Source organism: Jaculus jaculus, chromosome 3, assembly GCF_020740685.1.
Source record: "Jaculus jaculus isolate mJacJac1 chromosome 3, mJacJac1.mat.Y.cur, whole genome shotgun sequence".
In the NCBI taxonomy this organism is placed as follows: domain Eukaryota; kingdom Metazoa; phylum Chordata; class Mammalia; order Rodentia; family Dipodidae; genus Jaculus; species Jaculus jaculus.
The window spans coordinates 12760527-12777775 of NC_059104.1; the positions used below are offsets into that span (position 1 = coordinate 12760527).

The window sequence follows — 17249 nt, forward strand, 5'->3', positions numbered from 1 at the left end:
CTTTGTAGGCAAGTGCCTTAAGTGCTATACCATCTCTCCAGCCCCTGATAACATATTTCTTAACTGTACACTGCTTTCAATTTTAGGTTTAATGTCCTTGGTAATATGTTTTCTGTTTGGTGGTTTTGAGCCATAACTGTTTTCAAGAATACTCATTTGGACTAAAGAGCTGGATGCAACAAAATTACTTATATGCCCCTCAATATTCGCTGTCCACAGTCAGCAGAAGTTTACAGGGATGCATAATTAGCTACAGGTCGACCTGGAAAGCAATGGCGTAAGTTTTGCTGGTGACCGAGGCAATGAAAGCACCACACTTTACCCAAACAGCCAGCACAGTATCTCAGGGCCACTGCTTGGGAATATGACAAGGGCGTTCCATAGGTGCCCACTTGTCCACTGACTAAATTTGGAAGGGGGGTGAAAAATATGTTTGGTTTTCTTTGGTCTCCTGGGGTCATTTCTTTCTCATGCCAGGTTGGTAGTCCCTGCTGTACACACCTCTGTAGACTGGGTTGTAAGAAGTGGGTGGTTATACTTGCAGTTGTTATGTGCCTAAGTAAGAAGGGAAGATGCAAAATTATAAATTAGAGTTCTTAGGATTCCTTACATTCTACGCTTGCTCAAATGAATATCTTTTAAAAAATATTTTATTTTTATATTCATTTATTGATTGATTTATGAGAGAGAGAGAGAGAGAGAGAGAGAGAGGGAGAATTGGCGTCCCAGGGCCTCTAGCCCTGTAAACCAACTCCAGATGCATGTGCCACTTTGTGCACCTGGCTTACGTGGATCTGGGTCCTCTGGCTTTACAGGCAAGTGCCTTAGCTGCTGAGCCATCTCTCTAGCCCTCAAATAAGTGTCTTAATGAGTAGCATGACCTCTGCAAGTACAATCTACCCAGAACTCAAATTTATTTTGCGGCAGCCATGAAATTTCCCTAGTGCAGTCTTACAGTTGACATTGATACCAATTTAGATAACTCAAGATGAAGAAATAAAAACAACACCATGAGTCATAACTGAAATACCTATTGAGCATTGTGTTCTGGAAATACTCATTTTAAATTCTTATTTTACTCATTTTTTTTTTTTACTCTATAAGAAAATTAATCAGTTTTGTCCCAACATTTATTTTTTAAAATTATTTATTTATTTATTTGAGAGCGACAGACACAGAGAGAAAGACAGAGGGAGAGAGAGAGAATGGGCGCGCCAGGGCTTCCAGCCTCTGCAAACGAACTCCAGACGTGTGCGCCACCTTGTGTATCTGGCTAACGTGGGACCTGGGGAACCGAACCTCGAACCGGGGTCCTTAGGCTTCACAGGCAAGTGTTTAGCCACTAAGCCATCTCTCCAGCCCCCAACATTTATTTTTTGAGACAGGGTTTCATTATGCAGCCCAGGCTGGTCTGGATCTCATTATGTATTCCAGGCAGGTCTTGAACTCAATACCTTCCTATGTCATACACTTGTATTCCCAGCACTGGGGAGAATGAGGCAGGAGGTTTGCTGAGTTGAGATTGGCCAGGAGAGCACAGTGAGCCGCTTATCAGCAAGGCTATCTAACAAGACTGCCTCACAGAGCAAAACACAAGAATTTCCCACCTCAGCCTGCTAAATGCTAGCATGAGAGATGTATGCTATCACACCTGCCTTATAATGTTAATATTAATGGACGGGTGTCATGGAGACAGATGAAACCATGCACGCAGAAGTCAGGTTCTCAGTATCTTCCTTTTCCCCAGCTACACACTTTCCCAATGAAAGGGGACCAAGTAAAAGCACTACATTTTGTTTAAGGTGCCACTTAGTCATTTGAGTCAGACTTCTAAAAGAAACTACTAGTAAGAGAAATCCAGAACCCAGGCTCCCTTTGTTTCAGAGCCCGGGCAAACTAGTTCCCATGACCACCCTGAATCACAGGCCACTTCCTGTATAAAGCAACCTGCCACCTCACGCCAGGAGACATACGTGGCGCGAGTTGGTCAGGTCTGTGATCCTTTGCACTAAAACGTGCAGGCTACGGCAGCTTACAGGGACAGGTTCATGCAATTGTTAGTTACTCTTCCTTCTCCTTCTTACCACACACCCCCATCAACGGTGCTGTCCCATCCTCAGTAGCACACTGACAATAAGGTAAACTGTACACCTGAAAAAAACCAACTCTTTAAAGTCTGCAGTTCTGTCAAGCTCAGCTATCAGCTCTCCTTCCAAAGACCTCTCTGCTTATTTTATCCGTCAGGTTCACCTTGGACACTATGCCACCATCTTGTATTACAGCAAGTAAACTCGGAGACAAAGACAGTGCTGGGCAGTTTTTGTATTCTGGGATAGAACAAAGGAAGTAACCTTATGTATAACACACTATCAGAAAATCACAACTGCGCATTTTGTACCTGAATCAGGCGATATATTATCAAGTTAGATGGAGATAGGGAGCTAGAAAACCTCATGCAGGAAAGCAGTTATTCAACTAACCCTATTTCTCTCATTTATAACCTCATTTTTATTTCTAAAAATATCACTTGCTTAATTAAAAAAAAAAACAACTCTTACAGCTAGCTGGGCATGATACCTTATGCGCAGCACTTAGGAGGCTGAGGTAGGAGGATGACCATGGGCCTGGGGCAAGTGTGGCTACATTGAGACCCTGTCTCCAAAAAAAAAAAAAAGGAAAGGTTAAATAAAACCTCTTGAAGCTATTCAGCTTAAATCTGCTAAATATACTGCATATTCAGTGATAGTTCCAAATATTAAATGTTAGAAACATCAACTATAGTTTTAAAGAGCTCAAAGATTTAGAAAGCACATTTATTTTATTTAAACATTTCTACATTTCCACTGTTCTGCGAGCAGGCTCAAGCCAGTAGGACGGCCAGCGCCGCGTCCGGAAAGAACAGCTTGTCAGTCAGAGGCAGCATGGAAGTGCAGTCCTAGGTCTCTGTTCTAGCTGTGACCCAAGGAAGACTTAACTGTGCCATTTTATGCCAAAAATGACCTGATCCTTCAATAGAACAAATAATTTAACAGCAGGCTAGGCTGTGAGCCCGTGAGGACCAGGAGTCTTGTCTGCTCATAGAGAATGTGCACGGTGCCTGGCCACAGAAAGGTCTTAAATACCCCTGACGGATCAGCATGTTTTATACATTACTGATATTCTGAAACCCACCAAAGTATCTGTAGTTCTTAGTTTCTCAGAGAGATGAAAGAAGATCCTAAAATGACTGAAGATAGGCAAATTAATGTGCTAGAAGAACAAACACGTAATTTCAACGGGACATGTGAACACAGCTCATCAACCAGCAAATCCACGAGAAACTGAACAAGGAAATGGGAGCTACTAGGAAGTAGCATTTCAAGGGGCAAGGCAACGGTTCTAAACAATCAGTAAAACGGAGCACTCAGTTTTAAAAAGAGAAAAGCTGAGTTTAAATCTGCCCCTAAAATGGTCCTTTTGGGTCACTTTGCAGCCCGTTGTAACTGGTTATTCTCAGAAATCTAAGGCCATTTGCTCACTGATGACTCAGATGAAGAACAAGAAACGAGCAGCACGTGGATGAGAAAGGTAGGACAACGGGGCTCATCCCCCCAAGATCAGGCAGGGCGCTGTGAGCCGCTGCTAGAACTGCTGCTGATGGAAGCTCCACACTCAGAAGTGGCTGCCTGATTTCAACAAAGCCCCACAATCCATTCACTAAAATCCTTAACCACATGAATGAACACCACATGCCACTTTTCTAAGCACCATCTCCCTGGATTACAACTCATGTAGTCAGTATGCCACATCTTCACTGTGCTGATAAGGAAAACAGGCAGCAAGGCTGTTACGTGTTAAGGGCAGCTGGCATTTAAACCTACCCCTACAGCCACCCACCCGACTTGGAACGATCCTAAGCCATCACCCACCGAACATGCTCACCAACAGGAGCTCCAGTTCTCTCCCCTTGCCTGGGCTCTGGCCTCCAGTGCTTGTGGCTTCCTGCTCCCAGAACCTTTCTCCACCACCACAACTGAACACCAGCCCATTTCCAGGCAAGGCTCTCTAGTTTCTGGGCTGGTTCTACCTTTGTCCTCTCTCACCCACGCTCAACCACCTTCCCCGCATCCCTGGAGGTTAATCAATGAAGAAATTCCTGAAGCCAGGCGTGGTGGCACACGCCTTGAATCCCAGCACACAGAAGGCAGAGGCAGAAGTATCATCAGGAGTTCAAGGGCAACCTGAGACTACAGTGAATTCCAGGCCAGCCTGGGCTAGAGTAAAACCCTATTTTGAATGACCCCCCCCCCAAAAAAAAGAAATCTCTGTTTTGGCTTTCTCCTCTTGTGTTCTCTCTTCTCATCTTTGTTTTGTCCATATCAACACCAAGCCCAGAGGCTGGCTACAACACACCTCAATTTCCACCAGCTCTTCCCTCTGGGCCCTTCAGCTAGAGCCAGAAACTAGCTTTCCTTTTGGATGCTGTTCAGGAAGCTAGCTGGGTACATAATAATAAAAACCTCTCTCTCTCTCACACCCACACACATATGTAGAAATGTATACACACACGTACACTTTACATATGTAATCTCGTTCCAGCTTCACACTAGATCTAAGTTTTGGGGGGCTGTGGTTGCTTCTAGGGATGGAGCCCAGGGCCTCACGCATACTGGTCTGGTCATTGAGCTACTTGTGGCCCTGAGGCTCATCTTACTAACCCACTGAATATGCTACAAAGCTGCAACCTGCCTAAGGTGAGTAACTTGCCCAGTGTCAGAGACAGTGAGGGAGCCAGGCTCTGCACAGTGGTAGTCTGCCTCTGGTCCCAGTCAAAATCACCACATTTTCTATTTTAGGCGAGAACAATTGCATGGCTCTCAGAGTAACACTGAAGAGGCATTTAATACTCACCAGTCAGCCTTGAGTGCTGATGTGGACAGCACGTGACTACTGCTGGCCAAAGAATTGGGGGGAAAGTGATGCTATTTCACTTCCGGGCTTCACTGGGAGAGTTGTGAGGGATATTTTCCACTTTTCTTCTGCCATAACACGCAGCAGTGTTATAGATGGCGGGAGCTTTGTCAGCAGGGCTCTTGAATAAGCGGCCACAGAAGAACCCCACTTTCACGTCCCATCCAGCACAGTGCAGTAATGAGATGTGTCTATTCATTAAGCACTGGGGATCCTGGTGCATTTGTGGCTGCAACCTAAGCTGGCCTGTGCTGAGTACCTCAGTGTTTAATGCTATCATTCTTACTTGACTGATAAAAAAATGCAAGAGTCTTAAGGAAAGTAAACTGAATGTAGACTATATTTCTCCCCACTAATAAACATGCTCTTTTCTAAAACTCACTTCTACTGGATCATTGCATGCTCAAAGACGGACAAGGGCTGGAGGGATGGCTTAGTGGTTAAAGCACTTGCCTGCGAAGCCTAAGGACTCATGTTCTACTCTCCAGATCCCATGTAAGCCGGATACACAGTGACACAAGTGTGCAAGGGGGGCACGCACGTCTGGAGTTTGACTACAGTAGCTGGAAGCCCTGGCGCACCAATTCTCTCTCTCTCACACACATGAAAAAGGCCAGCTTGATCATGGAAAATGTTAATAAAAATTAAAAACAAAAAAAAGGCCAGCCTGTTGGGTTGCCTCAAAAAAACAAAAACAAACAACACAAAAGACTGACAAGAGCTCCCCATGTACCACAGTAAGTCCGAGTTCCTTTCTCATACTTTCAAGTCAATCCAACCTAACTTCCCTCCACTGCCCAGTCAGTCCGTGTCTTCTGAGGCAGTCTGGTTTTTTCTGTCAGGTGGACATAACACACACTTGGTTCTCTCTGGTTGGTATTCTACACCCTCCATTCAGTGTCTGCGCTTACATCCAAGTTACGCTGCCTCCTTTAGTTCTCTGGTGACTCCAAACCACCCATCTTCCTTTCTTCAACTGATTTGACTTGTGTAGTTTTGAAATTGGTGTATACTGTCTTGCAACAAAGGAAGAAAGTACCGTGCCTGAAGTCCTGAAGCTTGGGTCTACCAGCTGCATCTCATGCTGTTTAGTTGCCAAGCCTTTCTAAACCTGTTCTCTTGTCGGTGAAACCAAGTCATGTTTTCATGAGAGAATATGTAATCTCTTCCCCAGCCATCACCTAGCCTAGGAACTAACATTTCCTTCTTGTAACCCTCAGCCAAAACTTCAAAATGCACTGCAGTAGAGACACCGCTTTGTATTCTGGGTGGTTCTGAGCAGAGCCCCTTGAACACAGTTAAAGCCTGGTAGATAAGAGGCTTATTATTGCATGTCACTAAAAGGCAGTAATAGATAACTAGTACATGTTTTGTGCGTTAGTATTAACCATGTAAACTACTCTCGACTGGGAAGTAGAAAGATAAATCCTCTGCTGACAGCGTGAGAGGAGCACCACCAGCTCTGCCACCTCTTCCACACACGAAAGTGACCTGATAAGGCAGAGTCAAAGTTAGGGCAAGCGCACTGGAGGGATGGCTTAGCGGTTAAGGCGTTTGCCTGCAAAGCCAAAGGACCCAGGTTCAATTCCCTGGGACCCACATTAGCCAGATGCACAAGGGGGTGCACACATCTGGAGTTCATTTGTAGTGGCTAGAGGCCCTGGTGCACCTATTCTCTCTCCCCCCCTTTCTCTGTCATATAAATAAAAGTAAATATTAAAAATTTTAAGAGAGCCGGGCGTGGTGGCACACGCCTTTAATCCCAGCACTCGGGAGGCAGAGGTAGGAGGATCACTGTGAGTTCGAGGCCACCCTGAGACTATGCAGTTAAATCCAGGTCAGCCTGAGACAGAGTGAGACCCTACCTCGAAAAACCAAAAAAAAAAAAAAAAAAAAAAAAAAATTTTTTTTAAAGAGAAATCTCTGCAATACAACAGTTGATAGGAAGAAGAAACTATTACATATTTATTATGTAAACATAATAAGAAATACAAAACACAATTTTTGGTTCAAAAGTTTATTTTCACCAGGCATGATGGTGCATACCTTTAATCCCAGCACTTGGGAAGTAGAGGTAGAAGAATCACTGTGAGTTCGAGGCCACCCTGAGACTACATAGTGAGCTCCAGGTCAACCTGGGCTACTACCTAAAAAAAAAAAAAAAAAAAAAAAAAAAAATTCAAAAGAAAGTTTATTTTCCTCAAAAACTTTGTAGGTGTTCTCTTTGCTGACTCACTGTGCTGCTTCCTATTATACTTTTTTTTTTTTTGAGGTGGGGTCGTAATCTAGCCAAGGCTGACCTAGAACTCACTATGTTGTCTCAGGCCGGCCTCGAACTTACAGCAATCCTCCTCCCTCCACTTCCCAAGTGCTGGGATCAAAGGTATGTGCCACCATGACTGCCTGCTAATACTTTTCAGATGTCTCACCCACTCAGCTAACCCGTGTCACTCTTGTACAGGAGTCACACTACTTTCTGTCCCATATGGGACCTACTACAACTGACCCAAAATCGTAACTCAAATTCTTTTTGACTGGCTTTTTCCATTTTCTCAGAGTGTGAGAACATTTACCTCTGGTTTCTCTATCTTGTAAGAATGACTTTTCCCATGCAGATGTTGAGAAAAAGAAAAGTGCATTCAGAATGAAACTGAATGGAGACTACAAAAGCTTTGAGCCATCTATAAAAAGCTCCACAGCCTGTCCTTTCCCCACAGTAAGATCGTGACAGTCACAGCCTGTATGGTTTTTCAAAGGATAACTGTAACTATATGACCACACTGGCCTCTGACGTGTTTTAACTAATGAGAGTTATGAAAGATTTGGCAGTTCCACATCTTCCCCTCTCCCACCAACGGGGCAAGGACCAGGAAAAGGTCATGACGTTGAACGTTATCTGTTTCATTTAAACAAAATCTGTGAAGAGGAAGGCAATAAACTCACACACCTGACATGCATGTGACAAGACAATGAAGCAGTCCTTTCTAGTCCCCATAATCTTTCCCAGACTCCCCCTGAAACAGCCGATGCGCATGTCTGTCAACACACCCTCAGGAATCGGTGGACACCTACGCTAGCAAGTCTGAAGCAGGCACAGGGTTAAGACACACTGACCTTTCCATGAAGAATTCAGGAAGCAAACAGTCAAAGGAAAAATGGGGATAAGTGTCTGATTAGGGATTATCCAATTATTTTGAAAGTTTGTATATTTTCTCTGCACTTGGACATGTTTGACATTTTCAGAATCAATTTTATTAATTGCCAAGTGCAGTCTAACATGTTCCCACAGTCTTGTTACAATAGGGTGGAAGCAGAAATTCAAGGACAGACTTTAAGAGATTTGAAAGAGAAACGGGGTCGGTAGTGTATCCCTAATCACAGTGGTCACGTTCACTCCACAATCACATATGAAGAGAGTCTCAACAGCTCTAGTAAGAAGTGGTAAGAAAGTTACAAAGAGATCCCCATGAAAGATCAGCAGGTTGCATGAGCCCCTAGGGCAGTCCACACTGAAAACTCACACTCAAACCTCCATGTCTCCAACCTGGGTCCGCGGCTCTGGATACACAGACTTGAAGTGAAATGTAAAGGCAGTGTTCTTCTGCTAACCAAGCAAGGGCAAGGTTCAGTTACAGATAACAGAAGCCACTGAAGCTACTTCACATGGAAGGTTCAGAACCCAGAATTAGGCTCATTCAGCTACTCACAGGACTCCAAGCACAGACCCAGGTGTGCCCAAGGGACAGCCTCCTGGAGCAGCACATAAGAAGCGCTTGCTCTGCCACTCTGAGTGGCTGCGAAGTCCCAAGTCCTGACATCAACTGTGGGCTCCAGAGCCAATCGACTACAGCTGATTCTAGAGGGTCTGTAAACTGCACTAACGTGGCTAGCACATATACTCTTGCCTCAGCTCATGCTAAGTCGAGAGCCAGCCACACAAGTTCTTCCAACCGACAGAGACTGGAGGATATCAAGAACTCCAGGTGCAAGGTAAGCAACAGAGCTTTCCACTCTCCTCCTCTCTCACAGAGAACAGTGTTTGGAGGACTCTGGGCCAACAGTGAGCATGCATCCCATTCTAGAACTTGACAACACTTTACCAGAAAGGAGAGGGTTGCTGGAGGAGTTGCAGCAGCACTCAGAAATATCACAATCAAATGTAACAGAAATCCCAAGGTCCCAGCACAAAGCTGAAATTTTCAGAGTAAAATAGTTACCAAAAGGGGGGGACGACGGATGACTTAGCAGTTAAGATGTTTGCCTGCAAAGCCAAAGGACCCAGGTTCCATTCCCCAGGACCCACGTTAGCCAGATGCACAAGGGGCGCATGCCTCTGGAGTTCGTTTGCAGTGGCTGGAGGCCCTGGTGCACCCATTCTCATTCTCTCTCTCTCTCTCTCTCCCCCTCTTTCTTTGCCAAATAGAAAATAAAATATTAAAAAAACAATTACCAAAAAATTTTAGGTAAGATAATATAGTTTTACATGAAATGTAAACATAAGCAATGTTATTTCCTAAATCTGGAAAATAAGGCTCATTTTATTACCCTCTCTGCTGTGTGTACAAAGTTTTCATAATGAGACATTTTAAGACATTATATCAAGAGAAATATGGAAAGTACAGTTTATTTAAAATGATTGTTTCACCTCCACACTGTAATGTTGCCATGGCATTGAAGTCTACACCATCTATAAAGTCACTGGCTTACCCTCTATCCTCTTAGGAAACATCCAGATAACCAAAGCCAGACTAAGGAACATTCAGAGTAAACCATAAAGGACATACAACTAAGGGTAGGATGTAAGAGGGGACTGGACTGAAGACCAGCTAATTTGCTGTGGAGGGCATAGACACCTGTCAACTATGAGTAAAGTCACATGTGCAGTTGTATTTAAGAGTAAAGGGACATACGTCTACAGCTTGCTCTCAAATGATGCAAAATTACTATATACACATCGGTATAGAGAGAGGAAAAATGATAGAGAGAAAATGTTAATAACTGGGGCATGTAAACTTAGGCCTAAGAGGATCTTTGTCTTATTTTTGCAACTTAAAAAAAAAAAATTAAGAGCCAGGCATGGTGGCGCACACCTTTAATCCCAGCACTCGGGAGGCAGAGGTAGGAGGATCACTGTGAGTTCGAGGCCACCCTGAGACTCCATAATGAATTCCAGATCAGCCTGGGCTAGAGTGAGACCCTATCTCACAGGAAACAGAACAAAGCCCAGGGTTGGGAAACGGTTCACTGGGAAAGTGACGTGCATGTTGAGGATTGAGTGCTGTGCACGGTGGCGCACACCTGCAAGTCCGGCGCTGGAGAAGTGAGGCAGGTGGGTCCTGGAGATCGCTGGCTAGGAGTCCAGCCAAACCGGTGAGCTCTGGAGAGACCCTGGCTCGAAAAATAAGGTGCAAAAAAGCAACTGAGGAATGCCCCGATGTCACCCTGCCCTCCACATACATCCCACACGGCACACCCCGGGTACTTACACACAAATGTGCACACACACACAACACATTCTAAAGTGGTTGTCAATTTTCTTTAAATATAAAACCTGAGTGGCAGGATTGGGAAGCTACTGAGGAGCAAGAGTACAGTTTCTTCTCTCTTCTACATTGAAATGAAAACAATGGTTAAATGGCTGCCACGTCCTGTGACTAGTACTTCTTCAGATCTCATTCTGAGAAGCATCTTGCTATCTTCCTGTGTGTGAACATGGCCATGTGTGCACTTGTGTGTGGGGGGGTGCATGTGGAGGGCAAAAGTTGGCATTCAGTACTTACTGACAACTTTCACGTGTGTTGATCACAGTCTCCCTGTCCTGTCACCCTCCCTTGTCACCATCCCCCATCCTGTCACAGAATGCCTTCTTTCTGATTACTCTCTTTTCCATTTTGATGCCCACCCCCTTTTGCCCTCCGACCCTGTCCATGACAGAATGTTGAGGGGTCCAGTACTGTGCAAGTCTTGTACAGAAGATAGTCACTGGGAGGTCATGGATGAATGAACAGTTCAAGTCAAGAAACCAGAACACAGCCGGGCGTGGTGGTGCACGCCTTTAATCCCAGCACTTGGGAGGCAGAGATAGGAGGATTGCTGTGAGTTCGAGGCCACCCTGAGACTCCATAGTGAATTCCAGGTAAGTCTGAGCTACAGTGAGACCCTAACTCGAAAAACCAAAAAAAAAAAAAAAAAAAAAGAAACCAGAACACGAAAGCGCTCCTGCGCAGCCTCTGGCCCTTGCGTTCCTCCTGCATGCGTCTTGAGCTTTGCGAGGGGTGGTACAGCATCGATTTTCGCACTGAGCACTCAACAGGCGCTTACTTGTTCCCAGCACTCTTGATGAGGTATGAGACTGCCCAGCAGTCACTGGCAACTGCAAAAAGAAGCTTCTCCGGCCAAAGATGAAAGGAGCACTAATTTCTTTTACCTGTGCTTGAGATGAGGTTTCTCAGTGAACCTGGAGCTCATCAATTTGGCTAGATGGGTTAACCAGAAAGCCCCCAGAGACCCTCCTGTCTCTGCCTCCTCAGTGCTGGGACTACAGGTCTGTGCCACCATGGCTTTGTGTTCTTGTTTTGTGGCTGGTGGTGTTTTGGTGGTTACAAGGTAGGATCTCACTCTAGCCCAGGCTGACCTGGACTTCACTCTATAGTTCCAGGCTGTCCTCGAACTCCCAGTGATCCTTCTGCCTCTGCCTCCTAGTGCTGAGGTTCACGTTGTGTGCCACCACGCCCAGCCTAACATGGCTCTTTACATGGGTGATGGAGATCCAAATTCAGCCCTTCATGCTTGGGCAGCAAGCACCTTACCAACTGAGCTACCTCATAACCCTTGCACATTTTTTTACACTGTGCACTGATCTTGGACTTCTCATTTAGCAGCAAAATCTGAACAAAAATCACAAAAGCTTTTCTTTGGAAACTAAGATTTACAAACAGTTGTATTACCACCATTGATAATACACCTAACGGCTGGAGAGATGGCTTAGTGGTTAAGGCGCCTGCCTGCAAAGCCTAAGGACCCAGGTTCTATTCCCCAGTATCCATGTAAGCAAGGTGGCGCATGCATCTGGTGTTCATTTACAGTGGCTAGAGGCACTGATGCACCTATTCTCTCTCTCTCTCTCTCTCTTCTCTTTCAAACAAATAAATAATAAAAAATTTTTAAAACTTCATCTTACTTTAAAAAAAAAGAAAGAAAATACACATAGGAGGGCTCTGTGATGAGACTATATACTCAAACTAACTTCTAGTAGGGTGAGCAGAGAGGACCACTAGGATTTTCTTCCAACCTTAAGGAAGAAGTAGCCTTAGAGCACGTCATATGGCAGGAGCACATGCTACGAGTCAGAGGTGTGAATTTTCACCCAGGGCACAACTTCCTCAGCCAACACCCAGCAAGTCCGGGGGCCTCAGAACCTCAGCTTTCCATGCAGAGCAGAGTAATCATGTGCAGCAGGAGCAGCCACTCCTGTAAGACTGTCATGGATATTCCTAAAGTCAGCGCACATGCAAACAGGCTCTAGGGTACAAATGGTTATTTAAGGTGGACTCAATAAATCTGCCCAGCATGTGCAAAGTTCTGGATCGGATCCCCAGTACCACCACCACCACCACCACAATAACAACAACAAAAATCTTAAGAGAAAAGGTCAATTCTGCTTCCCAACCCCAATTCACCAGTGGGGATTAGAGAGATGCTTAGTGGTTAAAAGCACTTGTTCTGTGAGCCTGCTGACTGCAGCTCAGATCCCTAGCACCCCAGTAGGCAGGGCAGGGCGTGGCACGCGGGTGTGTAATGCCAATGCCCCTGCAGCAATACAAGGAGCTAGGAGAACCGCAGAGCTCACTGGCTGGCTCGCGTGGCCTTCCCAGCAGTGAACTACAAGAGAGGCCCTGACTCCACAAGGCGGAAGGACAGGATCCGCAACCCACGGTTATCCTCTGATGCGCACAAGCGCATGCACACACACACACACACACACACACACACACACGCTTTTTTTTTAACTCTCCAAGTGGAATTGCCTTAATGTTTCATCATATTGCTCTATGTTTTTCTCAATATTGCCACTGAGACTGAGCTTTGGTCTGGCTGTTTCTTAAAGCAAATATTTGTTAAGTGCTTACTACATCATCCAAGGAGTTCTAGGCACCTGATGGGACCACAAGCCGCCCTCAGCCTCAGCTCGTGCCGGAAGTCATGTCGGCCTCTCAGTCACTGCACACTGTGATGTGAGGGAAGGGTGTGCTGAGTGCTGCCTTTAGCTCTGCGGTGTGCAGCCTGGCGCTCTGCCCTCTGGGCTGCTCTCACAATAAACCCCTTTCTGCTGAATCGGCCAGTTGGCTCTGTTCATACAAATGACCAGGCCACCGGGCAGTCCTGCCTGCTCTCTCCAAACAGCTGCAGCCTTTCTCTCCCTCCTGTGGCCTCAGGCGGCAGAGCACGCAGCTACTTCAAAGCTCAGCAGGCCGCACACACATTTCAATCCTAAGATAGGTATGAGATGATCTTTGTGCCATGTGTACTTTGCTATGGTGCGGCTGGGGAGATGGCTCAGTGGTTAAAGGTGCGTGCTTGCATTTTGCTATGGTTACCAAGGTGTGGTTAGGATTTTGCAATTTTTTCTTAGAACAATACAATGATCTGAATCTAAAATCTTTCATAAGGTGCGACTTTGCAATGATAAACAGGAACAGGAAGTGACTTGTGAATATAACTTCACTTCTACTTCCTCTTACTGCTAAGTATCACCTGAACCTAAACTAAGCAGCATTTAACTGCCCATGATCCCAGCCTCAAAGGTAGTAATACTTCTTTTCTGGCTTGAGCAAAGCATGTTTCCTACTGGACTGGAAATTTTGACATACTCAAATATTTTAAGTTCAAGAGGAAGACAGCTGAAATAAAGAAATTGAGTAACAAAGCAACTTCAAAAGCAGAAATGAAAACAGATGTTAAACTTCTGTGAAAAAAAGTTTTTACTAATAGCCTCAACGAAAGCTATTTCGGTCAACTACTAGAAGTATCTTACCTGAACAGAGGCTCAAGTTGCGTAGATTGTGAGCTCCTCAAGTGTACTGAGTAACTCTTTCCAAGGTTTTGACTTACTTCACACTGCGCTGGCTGTGAGGCACCGCTGAGGCGGATTTTGCACTGCACGTGTCCTATGCCAGTATCTGGAAACATACAGGGAAAGGGCTCCCAGGATCTACCGGCTAGAGGTTGGAGGTGCCACAAAATATGCGGTAATACACAAGATAGCACACCCCCACAAAGAATGATGCGGCCAAAGCCAGGTGAGACTGTGGTACTTTGATTCAGGTGTCCCCAATAAACTCATGTGTTCTGAATGCTTGATCCCCAGTGGACGGGCAATTGGAACTTGGTTAGAGGTGTGTGGTTGGGGGTGGGCTTATGGGTGTTAGAGCCAGCTTTCCCTTGCCAATGTTTGGCACATACTCCTGCTGCTGTTGTCCACCTAGTGCTGTCCAGGAGGTGGTGTCCACCCTCTGCTCATGCCATCGTTTCCCCCTGCCATTGTGGAGCTTCCCCTCGAGTCTGTGAGCCAGAATAAACCCTTTCCTCCCACAAGCTGCTTTTGGTCAGGTGCTTAGTGCCATGAACACGCAGCTGACTGCAACGAAGACTACGCAGGAGGACCATGAGCTTACTGTCAGCCTGAGCTACACAGCAAACTGCAGGTCAGCCCAGACCGCAGGGCAAGACCCTGTCTCAAAAATAAAGATAAGGGCTGGAGAGATGGCTTAGCGGATAAACACTTGCCTGTGAAACCTAAGGACCCCAGTTCGAGGCTCGGTTCCCCAGGACCCATGTTAGCCAGATGCACAAGGGGGCGCACGCGTCTGGAGTTCATTTGCAGCAGCTGAAGGCCCTGGCGTGCCCATTCTCTCTCTCTCCCTCTATCTGTCTTTCTCTTTCTCTCTATTTGCCTCTTTCACTCTCTCTGACACTCTCAAACAAATTAAAATAAACAAAAAATAGAAATAAAGATAAAATAAAACAAAGCAACTTTTTAAAAAGTGAGTTCATAATAGCAACAATGCCAATCTTGAGACAACTCTAGCCTGACTATACCACCGTCACGTACATTTGAATATGAAGTCTCGGCTTATGTGGCTCATATAACCTTCTGGTAATAGGTAACTTACAGACCTTTGTAAGCAGGATACATCAGATCTGACCCCTGAAAGATGCTCTGGCCACTGAAATTCCACCAGTTAAAATCCTACGACTCCTTTTGATAAATCAACAGTCCCCAGGGTGAACAACTCTGGATCCCACTCTGACGGATGGTCGGGCTTCAAGCACTGTTGGTCTCGTGACAACACTGATGAGCGTTCTCCTTTCCCAGTCATTCCTCAATGTCAAATGCACTGGTGAAGCAGAAACGCACCTCCCTCTTTCCGTACCCTCTACAACGGTGACTTTCCCTCCCGGCTTACAGGACGCGGGGCAGAACGGAAAGGCACAGGCTGGACACACAGTGTCGTCAGGCAGCTGACGTTTGAGAACCATGTGGCTGAGAAAGGAGGTAGTCTGAGAGCATACAAAGAAATAGATCATATGCTGGTAAGATCCTGGAAATGATTTTACAAAACCACATTTCAATACTTTAAAAATCACCAAATCCAGGCTGGACAGATGGCTTAGCAGTTAAGGTGTTTGCCTGCAAAGCCAAAGGACCCAAGTTTAATTCCCCAGCACAGGCATCTGGAGTTCACTTACAGAGGCTGAAGGTCCAGATGTGCTCATTCCCTCTCTCTCTCTATCGGTTTTTCTCATTCAAATAAATAAAATAAATTAGAAACACTTTTAATCCCCAAATCCAGTGTGTGTGTGCATATACTGGGGACTGAGTGCTGGGAGACGCACGCACTCTTCCAGTGTGGAGCGACATGCGCACCCTAAACTTGAATTTAAAGGTCAACTTCTGCATTCTCTTCTGAGGCAATTTTCCAGTGGGAAAGAGAGAAGGGAGAAGAAAGGAGGCACTGGTGATTGTTGCTAAGAAGAGTAACTGAAGGAACTAGTGTGTGATGGGTGGAAAGTTCAATCAAAGCCATGCGTCTTCAGGATTAAAGAACACTTTACACTTCGTGCTGAGGGAGCTGTGTGACAAGGCAAGAGCTTGCTCTTTTAAAAGCATCAAGTTGAAGTGGAGAGACGGCTCAATGGTTAAAGGCACTTGCTTGCAAACCCTCATGGCCCATGTTCAATTCCCAGTACCCATGTAAAACCAGATGCAAAAGTGGCACATGCACCTGGAGTTGATTTATAGTGACAAGAGGCCCTGGCACGCCACACACACTTTCTCTGTCTTCCTCTTTCTTTCTGTCTCAACTCCACTTTGTGTAATCACAGTCAAATATTTATTTACTAAGACCTGGGAGCGCTTGGCCAAAACAAGTGCTGTTGAGAAGGACAAGAGAAATGGGGAGAAGCAGATGGGGGTGAAGATAAAATGGTTGAAGGAAAAAGAGAAGCGGCTGCGAGGGGAGAGGGAAGAAAAGAAAGGAGGAAAGAGAGAACAGTTCAAAGTGCAAAGGCCTCTGCAGTGCACAGAGCTTTTGTTTTATGAGAGAGAGACAGAGAGCGCGAGCACGGCCTCCAGCCACAGTAATCCGACTCCAGACTTGCCACCTGTGCACATGGGCAACCTTATACGTGCGTCACCCTGTGCGTCTGGCTTACGTGGGATATAGGGAGTTGAACATGGCTCTTTAGGCTTCATAGGCAAGCACCTTAACCGCTAAGCCACCTCACTAGCCCTGGAATGGCCCTTTTAACATAGCATAAGCCTGTGCACTTCTTTAGCAGGACGGTGAGGCCCTGTGTCCTAACAGTCTCCTGGTGTGGCTGAAACTCCAACTCCGGGGCAATCAGTGCTCCTGGGTGTATTTCTTAGTCCAAGAATCAGTTTTTTAACCAGTAAAACAGAGATAATCATACCAACTTTACAAGTTTTGTGTTTTAATAGAAATCAAAGGAACAAAGCCGGGCGTGGTGGTGCACGCCTTTAATCCCAGCACTCGGGAGGTTCGGGTAGGAGGATCGCCGTGAGATTGAGGCCACTCTGAGACTACATAGTGAATTCTGGGTCAGCCTGGGCTAGAGTGAGACCTTGCCTCGGGAAAAAGAAAGAAAGAAAGAAAGAAAGAAGGAAGGAAGGAAGGAAGGAAGGAAGGAAGGAAGGAAGGAAGGAAGGAAGGAAGGGAGGAAAGAAAGAGAGAAAAAAAGGAAAGAAGGAAGGAAGGAAGGAAGGAAGGAAGGAAGGA

General features: G+C 45.7%; 1 protein-coding gene across 4 annotated transcripts in view; it reads right to left on the reverse strand.

Moving 5' to 3' along the window:
* Ubac2 (UBA domain containing 2) overlaps positions 1 to 17249 on the reverse strand; it is a 156785-nt gene that overhangs the window by 84035 nt on the left and 55501 nt on the right. The gene's annotated exons all lie outside the window — the stretch shown is intronic.